The sequence below is a fragment of the Dipteris shenzhenensis genome, chromosome 10 (assembly GCF_047967505.1).
Source record: "Dipteris shenzhenensis isolate YYH24624 ecotype China chromosome 10, Dip_SZ_1.0, whole genome shotgun sequence".
Classification (NCBI taxonomy): domain Eukaryota; kingdom Viridiplantae; phylum Streptophyta; class Polypodiopsida; order Gleicheniales; family Dipteridaceae; genus Dipteris; species Dipteris shenzhenensis.
This window is the reverse complement of record NC_141605.1, coordinates 52,434,830-52,446,029: the sequence shown is the minus strand read 5'-3', so window position 1 is coordinate 52,446,029 and position 11,200 is coordinate 52,434,830.

Sequence of the window (11,200 nt, the reverse complement as noted above, 5' to 3'; positions counted from 1 at the left end):
GCCTCCATTAGAGCTATGTTAAATCTAGAGCATCTCTAGCAAAAGAATGGATAAGCCTCTTAAGAGATCACGCTCAACATCATGTGACCATATGTGCATAGCACTAATCCAATAGAGTGCTATAAAGGAAAGGGTTAAATGCCCTAACCCTACCCCTAAATGGGTTTGTATATATTCTACATTTTCAACTAAATCTATTGTACAGTTAGTCATTTGTGGTGTGCTCTCTAGCTATGCCCTCTCTCCTCATCTCCACTCTTCTCCTCTCCCCTCTTCATATTTTGTCATGGTATCAGAGCTCCCTTGCCTTCCACTGAGGCGTTGCGATTCGTGAGAGCATGAGAGGGATTGAGAGATTGAGTGCTTCCATTCTTTCATTTGGTTGATGAAAGATTTTTGTTCATTCATTCTTGAAAAATTATGTTCATGTGAGAAAAATTCCATCCATTTGATGAGATGTTTTTGTACATCTCCTTCAAAAGTTTGTGAGAGATTTTTGAGAGTGATTTCTGTCTTTGAGAGAAAGAGAGAGAGTGTTCTTTAAGTGTGATCTTCATTTGAGAGAAAGAGATCTACTTGTATTCATCTTGAGAGAATTTCCATCAAATTCTAGTCATTCTGTCTTTGAGAGATTTCTGCACTACTCTTCTGGTGAGAGAATTCCTTTCTATTTCAAGAACCTCTATGAGATTTGTTAGCTTTGCCCTGCTAGGGGCAGGCTATAGCAACTAGAAGGATGCCCATCTAAAGTAGGAATGGCCATCCCTTTGCCCATTTGTTAAAAGAAAGTTCCTTCGATTCCATATCTTCTTGATCGTTCTTTTCTTCTTACGTTCCTGCGTCTCATTTTTGAAGTTACTTCTTTCAAAACAAGTTTCTCATGGTGTATATGCTCTTCATGGTGTTTTTCGTCTTTTGAGATCGGTATTCATTTGCAGTTCCTATTCGTGCAAAATCAAGGAGAAACAAGAGTTGAAGAAGACTTGTTTTGGACTTGCTTGTCAAGTGATTTCCATTTCACCTGGACACATTTCACCTCCACCCATTCACTTGCTCGAATGCTACGTATCTGAGCTCTAACGTTGTGGTTCATGACACTCAGCTCTTCACCTCACAGTTCCTGGAAGCAGCGTTACTGCCAACTTCGTTTTTAATTTAGAGCTAATACCTCAACGAGATCTGTTCCCTTCTCTATTTCCCTTAGGTTCCCTACTGACCCCTCAGAACTTTTGCTTTCTTAGCCTTAGATTTACCCACGAAACGACCTTCTCTGTGGTGTTGCTACCTTCTCTATGGTGTTGCTGCCCCCACGCATGGTAATGGTTGCCATTTGAAAGATTTTTTTAAGAATTCTGATGTTGGTACTTTAGTTTTCAGTTCTCTCTTGTCCTTTTCTTCCCATCTGTAGCTTGATAGCGGTCCACTTCTACTTGTTCGCCCATTGGGATGCTTATTCTGTTTTATTACGGTGAGATTCTTGAAACTTAGCGAGGTGATATTCTTGATACTTAGCTCATTGCATGATGCTTTTTCCCAAAGTCTTCAACACGTTTTGAATGACAGTGTGCGACGTGCTGGCAGCTCCCTTCACCTTGTATTTCGTACTTAGCAAGCCAAAGAAATAAAAAATAAACACATTAAGGGGCTCACGAGAGCAAAGCTCCAATGGAGAGAGAGGGCATTTGGAGTGAGCCAGCTTGAAGCAACTACCAAGTCAAAGTCTTAAACGAGTTCATAGTATTGGAGTAGCCCATCAAATTTGCAAAGCAATGGGCGCGTCAAACTTAGAGATAAGGATGTTAAGCTTGTGGAAGACTATGAGTAGGAACAACATAGGCTAGATGCTCTAGATGGAAACAAGAAAGAGCATTGATCAATCCTCAACTCAACTGTCGAAAGCAATTTCCATGCTTCTTGAGTAGAAGAATATTCGCCAATGGAATGGGTGAAGATCTGCATTTACTTAAAGGACATTCATTTCCAAATAGCTTGTCACAGTCCACCTCTTTTACCGAATCTTCCCTGCTTCCTTGCATGCAACTATCCCAATTCATTGATCTAGGAGAGCTCTTATCTGTGAAATACAAAGCAATGACATTATCAACTCAATAAACCTAGAGTTTACCAACATACTGTCTAGCAGTTTACCTTGCTCTTCCTCCCTCCATGCACCTTACTCCTTCTAAGGGACTCCTAAGGGCAGTGCGCTCGGCACCCGTGCCTCTTGTTTTATGAGCAGAGATTATAATCCTAGCAAGAAGCCTCCATATTCTAAGTGTGTACGGAGCTTCTACAAGCTCTTAAAAGATTTGCGCTTCACAAAATAGCAAGGCAGCTTTGCAACTAGATGGCCATGACAATAGCCAGTGACCACACAAATGGCGCAAGCTCCTACAAGCCGGTAGCTCCAACCTTCAAGCCTCAATAGCATCCAAAGCCTCTATAATGGTGATACCTGCTAGCCTCTCCATACAACGGGCTGCCATAGACCTGCAGCATCTACCCACTACCCAAGCTTCTGCCTCCAACTTGTAACAAGTCACCAGTCGGCTTCCAAGCACGACTGTCCAACATAACCTAAATGCTCCTTGCTATCTCAGTGCTCCCTACTTCCTTAGTGCTCTTGGCTTGCCGTGAGCAATGCCTTTTTTCAAAGCTTTCAAGTCCAAATAGCACCGTTCCTCAATGATCAACAGACACGTCACTTATGCCACATCATCATATAGGTCAGTTGCCACATCAGCAACCTTATCAAGTCATCAATGCCCAGTCAGCATCCACCTCAGCAGTGCCACATGGTAGTCTCTTGCAAGCACACAATGCTCCATAGGCACTTCATGTGCACCTGATTGCCACATCACCACAGTGCTCCACTGACACACCTCTTGCTAAGCATAGTGCCACATCATCACTACATGTGACTCACAGTGCCACCTCATCATTTTGCACATTTCACTCTTTTTTACCCCTCTACCTAGATTGTGGGTTTATAAGGTGAAGCACAATGCAGATGGTTCTGTGAACAGATACAAGGCAAGATTAGTTGTCAAGGGGTATGCACAGACATATGGCATTGATTATGAAGAAACATTCAGTTCGGTTGCAAGGATGGCAACTGTAAGAGCAGCCATTGCGATGGCTGCATCAAAGGGATGGTCTTTACATCAGATGGATGTAAAGAATGCCTTCTTACATGGTGATTTGCAAGAAGAGGTCTTTATGGAGCAGCCACCAAGTTATGTTCATGTTGTTCATCCTGAGTTTGTTTGCAGGTTGAAGAAAGCCTTTTATGGCTTGAAGCAAGCACCTAGAGCATGGTCTGACAAGATAGGATAGTATCTTGTCACTATTGGCTTTCAGATTTCCAAGGCAGATTTCTCACTTTATGTGACAAAAATAGAGAAAGGTATTATGCTGCTTGTCATTTATGTTGATGATTTGATCATCACACGTGATAGTGATGAAGATGTCCTTCATGTGAAAATGCTATTGAAGCAGAAGTTTGAGATGAAGGATTTGGGAGAGCTGCGTCATTTCTTGGGCATTAAGGTGATTAGATCACCAAGTGGGATACGGCTCTTGCAGAGGCAGTATGGATTGGACATGCTGTCCAAATATGGGATGATAGGCTGTAAGCCTATTTCAGTTCCTTTGGAGCAGAATGTGCAGCTGAGCGCAGATGCAGGTGAGCTTTTAGAAGATCCTACTATGCACATACGCATAGTAGGAAGTTTGATTTATATGACTATTACTAGGCCAAATTTGAGCTATGCTGTTGGATTGGTAAGTCAGTTTATGCAGGCTCCAAGGAAACCGCATTTGGATGTGGCTAGATGCATACTTAGGTATGTGAAGTCCACATTGCAGTATGGACTATTTTATGAGACTGGGGTTCAAATACAATTGCATGGATACATTGATGCTGATTGGGCTGGTAGTATTTCTGATAGACGATCTACCAATGGATATGTGTTCTCTTTTGGGAGTGCTGCAGTCACTTGGAGTAGCAAGAAATATCCTATAGTTGCCTTGTCGAGCACAAAGACTGAGTACAGAGGTGCAGCAATGGCTGCATGTGAGGTAGCTTGGTTGCATAAGCTACTTTATGATATGCATCAATCTACAGATGGGCCAGTTGTCATTTATTGTGACAACATGAGCAGTATACACTTGGTAATATACACTTGGTAAATAACCCAATCTATCGTGCTAGAACAAAGTACATTGAGGTGCATTATCACTATGTGTGGGAGAAGGTTTTACTAGGTCTTATTAATCTAGTTTATGTTAGCATAGAGGATCAGGTAGCTGACATATTCACGAAGGCATTGGGCGTAAAGAAGCTGCGCAAGTTCAGAGACCTGCTTGGTGTGTAGGAATTGGGATTGAGCTCGAGGGGGACTGTTGAGATATCGAGCTCCACTCGTGATATGCCAGGGTGACCGTTGTGCATTTATGTCACCGACTTGTTAGCTACAAATGCGGTTGGTACACCGCCCATGAATAATAGCTAGATGATAGCTATCCTTATGTACTCTAGTTTGTGGCTCAGTTAGTATGCCACCTTAGTTAGCTAAGTTTGGTTTGAGACCCACATATAGGGTTCTTCTATTTCTTTGTACTAGAGTCCTTTTGGCTTTCACAACTAAGAAGAGGAAAACTATTTTCAGCCTCCACCTTTGTGTGTATTCCCCCATTGTGTATGTGAGAAAGCCACAAGTGAGACTCCTTCCTTCTCTCCCACTATCTTCACAGGCAAGTCTTCCAAGGCTGCAATGGAGCTCGTTGTGTTGGGGCTAATCACATGGTGATTGGAGTTGAGCTGCTATCTCATGTGCAAGTTGGAGAAGCAGTCGTTACCTTTGGAGACGTGGGTCATTGGAGAGCGATGATGTCGATTTAGAGGCTAGAGTCGTGTCCTACGAGCTCACTCATGGTGCATCAAAAATTCATGTCCACTTTTCCAGCTTTGTGTACGGTCGCTCCAATCGTGGGGAGCCGCTTGGAGGAGCTTGGAGCTATCTTGTGGACCTGTCCCGTATATAGGCACTTCGTGTGTTGTGGTTTCTTGGTAAAGTCCTCTACGAAATAGCTTGGAGTGCTGCGTTCCTGGGCAATGCTTCTTGTGCCTTCCTTATTATCCTTCGAAGCCTTTCGCAAGCTTGCTAGCTCTCTCCTCTATACCTTCATCTAATTTGCTTGGCTCTTTGCTTTTTGCTAGTCCTCTAGTGGTCGAACCACAACTTGTAAGTTAAAAACTATGATCAATGGTGATTGATTCATAGTTGCAGAAAGTGATACAATCCAAAAGACAGTTGTAGTTGTAGTGCATAGCTTGCTGCCAAGTAGGGCCTGAGCTAGAAGTAGGTGTAAAGACTTGAAGAGTAACCTTTCTCTCTCAAACTAGGATAGGATAGACTTCTCTCTCTCTCTCCTTAAGGATACAATGGACTCTAATATCTCTTTCTCACAAGAACGTATGGCCTATTGCCAAGGGATTCAATCATTCCGTCCTTCTATGCACAATATAAGAGGTCATTTATCACTAAGGCTAAACAAACTCCAGCAAACTAGCCAAAGAGTCTCCTATGACCTTGTTGAGAGTGCTCTCAACGGAAGCAAGAACGGAAGAAGGAGAGAGAGAGACAGAGAGCCACACAAGTTTGGTGGGTGTAGAACCACCCTAATCTTCTTTTTCATTCATTTATATATGTGTTTGAGTATTGTACATAACTGGGGTAAAGGCACAATGAACTTTAACCCCCACAACCTCCCACTTAAAGGACAATGTGCCTTTAAGGGAGAAGAACCAGTGAGCATAGTATCCAATGCCCATCAATACACGACAATACTCAAACCGCTGACTAGGTAGACTCTTTGTCAGCATATCTGTAGGGTTATCATCTGTATGAACCTTGACAAGCTCTATGCGCTTGTCCTCAAGTACCTCCCTGATGAAATGGTACCTGACCTCAATGTGTTTGGTCTTTGCATGAAAGACTAGATTCCGTGCTAGCTGAATAGCACTCATGGAATCACTATGCAATGTCGGTACACTTGTATGAATCCCCAAATCTCCCACTAGCCGATCAAGCCATATAGCCTCCTTGCAACCCTCTGTGGCTGCAACATACTCAGCCTCTGTGGTAGACAAAGCAATGCACTTCTGTGCGCGAGACATCCACGACACTGCACCACCTGCAAAGGTGAACACATAACCAGAAGTGGATCTCCTACTATCCACATGCCCTGCATAGTCTAAATCTGTGTACGCAAGTACACGCATGTCTCCTTTACCAAAGCAAATGCACATCTCCTTGGTACCCTTCATGTACCTCATGATGCACTTAACTGTCTCCCAATTCCTCTTTCCTGGATTAGCCATATAGCGGCTAACAACTCCCACTGCAAATGCAATGTCTGGTCTAGTAGTTATCATAGCATACATAAGACTCCCAACTGCTGATGCATAAGGAACCTTGGCCATCATGGCCTTTTCCTCATCTGATTTGGGACTATCTGTATGACTCAGTTTCACATATGGAGGCAATGGAGTACTCACTGCCTTCCCCCCCTCCATATTGAAACGTTGCAATACTTTTGTAACATACTCTTTTTGTGAAAGCCAAGGGAGTTTCCTACTCCGATCACGCGTGATGCGCATAGCAAGAATATGACCTGCAAATCCCAAATCCTTCATATCAAAGGCCTCATGCAACTTGGCCTTTAATGCATCTAGCTCATAAGTATTCTTGCTAGCCAATAGCATATCATCTACATATAGTGCTAGGATTATCAGGCTACTATCCTTAGCCCTTTTAGTGTAGAGGCAGTGATCAATTTCACTCCTTCTAAAACCCTGGGACCGAATGAAAGCATCAAACTTCTGATACCATTCTCTAGGTGCTTGCTGAAGACCATAGAGACTCTTCTTCAGTTTGCAAACTAAATGCTCTTTGCCCTTTTCTTCAAAGCCTTCCGGCTGCACCATGTAAATTTCCTCATGCAAATCCCCATGCAAGAAAGCTGTCTTGACATCCATTTGCATAAGCTCCATATCCTCTGATGCCACTAGTCCAAGCATGCATCTAAGTGTGGTCATCTTCACAACCGGAGAGAATATCTCATCAAAGTCCACACCCTTCTCTTGCTTGAACCCTTTAGCAACCAAACGGGCCTTGTACCTAGGCACACCATCACCTGTGACCTTCATTTTGTAGACCCATTTACATGGCAATGCTTTCTTTCCATGTGGCAAAGAAACCAAGTCCCAAGTCTTATTCTTCATAAGTGAACTCATCTCTGATTGCATAGCATACTCCCACTTGCGTTGATCCTCACGCATCATAGCCTCTCTATAGCAAGAAGGCTCCCCGCAATCAGTAAGCATCACATAGTCTACCCCTGGAACAAGCCTATCAGGTGGTCTAGACACTCTAGATGATCTTCTCAAGGGCATTTCAGCTTGTTGTCCCACCTGCATATCAGCCACATTTGGCTCATCATTTCCACCAATAGATGATCCATCATCTACCCTTGATTGTATACCTGTGGGGGTACTTGGTGGTACCATTTCTTGCACATTTGGTGCATGGACAACTTGCTGCCTATCAACATATGCAGGTGGATTCACATCCTGGAAAGTGATTCTCCTCATTTCCACATCCCTCATGGGTGCCTTATGCATCTTCTTCTCATTGAAGACCACATCATGGCTGCGTATGATCTTCTTTGCTTCTGGATCCCAGAGACGATAGCCCATCTCTCCACTTTCACCATAACTGCATTTCCTAGACTTAGGATCTAGCTTCTTTCGAAGCTCTTTTGGCACATGTGCATATGCCTCACACCCAAATATATGCAAATGAGAGTAAGAGGGCTTCTTGCCACTCCATGCCTCTTCAGGAATACCACCATCCAAACTCTTACTAGGTGATCTATTCTCCACCAGGTGTAGAGTTACTGACAGCAGCTGTAAGGAAGGTATCCCATGAGGATGGCAATGAACATAAGAGAAATATTGCCTTAGTCTCCGCATCAAAATTCATTTTCTGAGCCTGAAGCTGGCTGAAAATAATATTGAATTCATTCAAGTGAGAAGCAATGGAGACCCCTTCCTTCATTTGCAGCTCAAACAACCTCTTCATGAGGTAAACTTTATTAGAGGCAGTTTCCTTCTCATAAGTGGCACACAGTTTCTTCCACAAATCTTCCGTAGTCTGCTCATTTACCACTGTGAAATAAACTGACTCTGCAAGATGAAGTCTAATAGTAGACTTTGCTAATGCATCCAACTCATTCCAATCATCCTCATACATATTTGCAGGCTTAGCTTCAATCCCTGCCAAGGGTTTAATCTGCTTCTTTTGAATAAGCACATCCCTTATCTGTTCTTTCCATAAAGAAAAGTTTGTCCCATCAAACTTTTTAATGCTGAAAAACTCCTTTTCAGGCATGGAAGAGGATGCCATGATGCAAGTAAAGCAAAATCCCAAATGCTAGTGCCTGCAAGAGAGAATCACACCAAATACCAAGTGCATCCAAATGTGTATGCCACAATAGAGTGAAATATCACCAAAACTCAAAGCTCAAAGCATCAAAAGATGCATCTGACTCATGTGCATATACTATGCATCCATATGAGCAAATCTGGCCCAAAAGAAAATGCCAATAAGTGCCAAATGACTCAAGCATAAACACCGTCCACTGGCATATGCATCAATAATATCTCATCCAAGAGAGCATAGCACTATCAATGCATCACTTGCAATGTGTCAAAGCTGTCCCTCACCATAAAATAGCATCCATGTGCAAAGTGTCCATAAAAAATAGCATCCCACAAGGCAATTTGGGCCTATCAGCGCATCCAACAAGGACCGCAATGCATCCAAATGGCCTATAAGTCATCCACTGCAACCCAATGCATACCACGAATGAGCGCACAAACTGCAACCAGAGTGATCTGCATAAGGTACGCTCAAGAAATTATAGTCCTACGGTAATGAGCGCTACTGAAAATAGAACCTGAGATGCTTCAAAACATGGGTGCCATTGCATAATTGGACTCAACAAGAAAATCTGCAAATATCTCTCTTCTGCCAGAACTCCAAAATCCCAACCGATGAGTAAGAAATGGGAGTCAACACTTATCCACTGCCATGTGGCATAAATCTAAGGTTTCAAAACCTTAGAATGAAAAATGCATAACAGAGAGACGAAATCGAATACACAGAGATCTATAACTCTGAAAATCCTCCATCGAATCACGCAAGAACTGACAGGTAGGGGTTTTTGGGCGTCCGGAACGCAATGGGACAGACGGTTTTGGAAACCGTGGTCTCAATCACTGGGTCCAACACACGGACTGAAAAACGTTTTTGGAAACAGAGCTGTTTGTAAACTCCACTGGAGTGCGAATGATGAGCAACATAGCAGTTTTAGGACCTCCTGAGTCCACCGGAACTGACAGATCTACAAATGGTTGCTCCAAACTTGAGTTCCAATACCCGGGCAAAAAACGCAGAAACTGACACAGAGAGCCAGAAATCCAATGAAATGATCCCGGATTCAAGAATGAAGGTGTTTCCAAGCTCTCGAAGTAATGTGGACACCAAAGGCAAGCAATAGTTGCCTCTACAAGTCAATACGGAGTCTCTGTCATCGAACGGAACAGGGAAAAGCTCAAAAAACGACTTTTTCTTTGAAACCACTTAACAGGCTCTCAAAACCACTTCGCAAAGCCAAAGTGACTTTTCCAAAGGTTTCTCCAAGTCTCTGCACACTCGGATGCAAGTAAAATCACCCACAAAGCTTTCCACAGAGCTTCTCCTTCCTCCCACAGAGCTGTTGAGCTTCCAAGCATTCACGCACGCTCAGTTAGATCACCCGGGCTCTGATACCAGTTGAGAGTGCTCTCAACGGAAGCAAGGACAGATGTGAAATGTATTGTGGGAGATGTATTGTATGGAAACATTGCTGGATATAGAGAGAGACAGAGAGCCACACAAGTTTGGTGGGTGCAGAACCACCCTAATCTTCTTTTTCATTCATTTATATATGTGTTTGAGTATTGTACATAACTGGGGTAAAGGCACAGTGACCTTTAACCCCCACACTTGTACCATGGGGTTGCATTAATTCTCTTCGCAAGATTTTCTAGTGTTGTCTTCATTGTCCATATCTTTCTGTACTGGTAGTAGAATGTATGTTTTGCATGAAGGTGCTTTGGGTAACCCAAAGTGACATCTTTTACTTCCTTTTTTGCAACCTTTTCGATGGTGATGCATTTGGGCTGCCCACAAAGAGTCTTCTAGCAGACTGCCATCGACTGCGATGAAGTTGTCGATGAATGAAGTTATATCATCTATCGATGAGGAACCAAATATTGGTGCATTGTTAACCAATAGTAGCCCATGGTCGTGCTGGCTTCCTCAATGTTGGAATTCTGTGACAAAGAAGAAGTCCAATACTTTGCCTAGAATGTCTTTATCCTTTATTAGCTCTTTCTTCATTGCTTGAAAGCGATGGACATAATACCTTGCTGTTGTGATTGGGTCAGAACGGAAGAGATGGCAAATGTATGTAGAAGCATCTTCCTCTAGTGATTGTTGTATGTTTGAGTTTAGTGTCTTTAAGCACCTTAGTAAACTTGGCCAACGTTTGTCCCAAGATTGAATTTCACATCTTTTCAATGGTCTCTTAATACATAATAACACATGATTTGACTCATACAATTTGTACTCTCAATTGCCTTGTAGGGCAGTGTAACTAAAGATGGTAGGAATGCCATCATGTTGAATGCTTTTGTGATGTTTGTTATGGAGGTCTCTTATGCTTGTATTGTAGCACTTCATGCTTATATGCTCTTTCTAATGTATATAACATGGATGTGTATAGCAAAAGAGAAAAACAAATCATCCATAGAGCAAATGTGGGTCCAATCCATTGAAGCTATGTGTCTAATTGAGAATGAATTTTGGACTATTATTATGGGTACAAATTGCATCTAATCATGCACTTGGCTGATCAGGTTGCTTGTGCAAGGATGGATGCTTTATGAAGGTGTTGAAGGGTATGTAAGGCAAAAGGCAAGGCTAAAGGGCAGCATGGCAGAAGGATGATTAGTGCAAGGGTCGACATATTATGTTGCAGAGCTTCTCATACAAAGAAAATGGAATGGAGAGAATTATTCCTAGGCAAA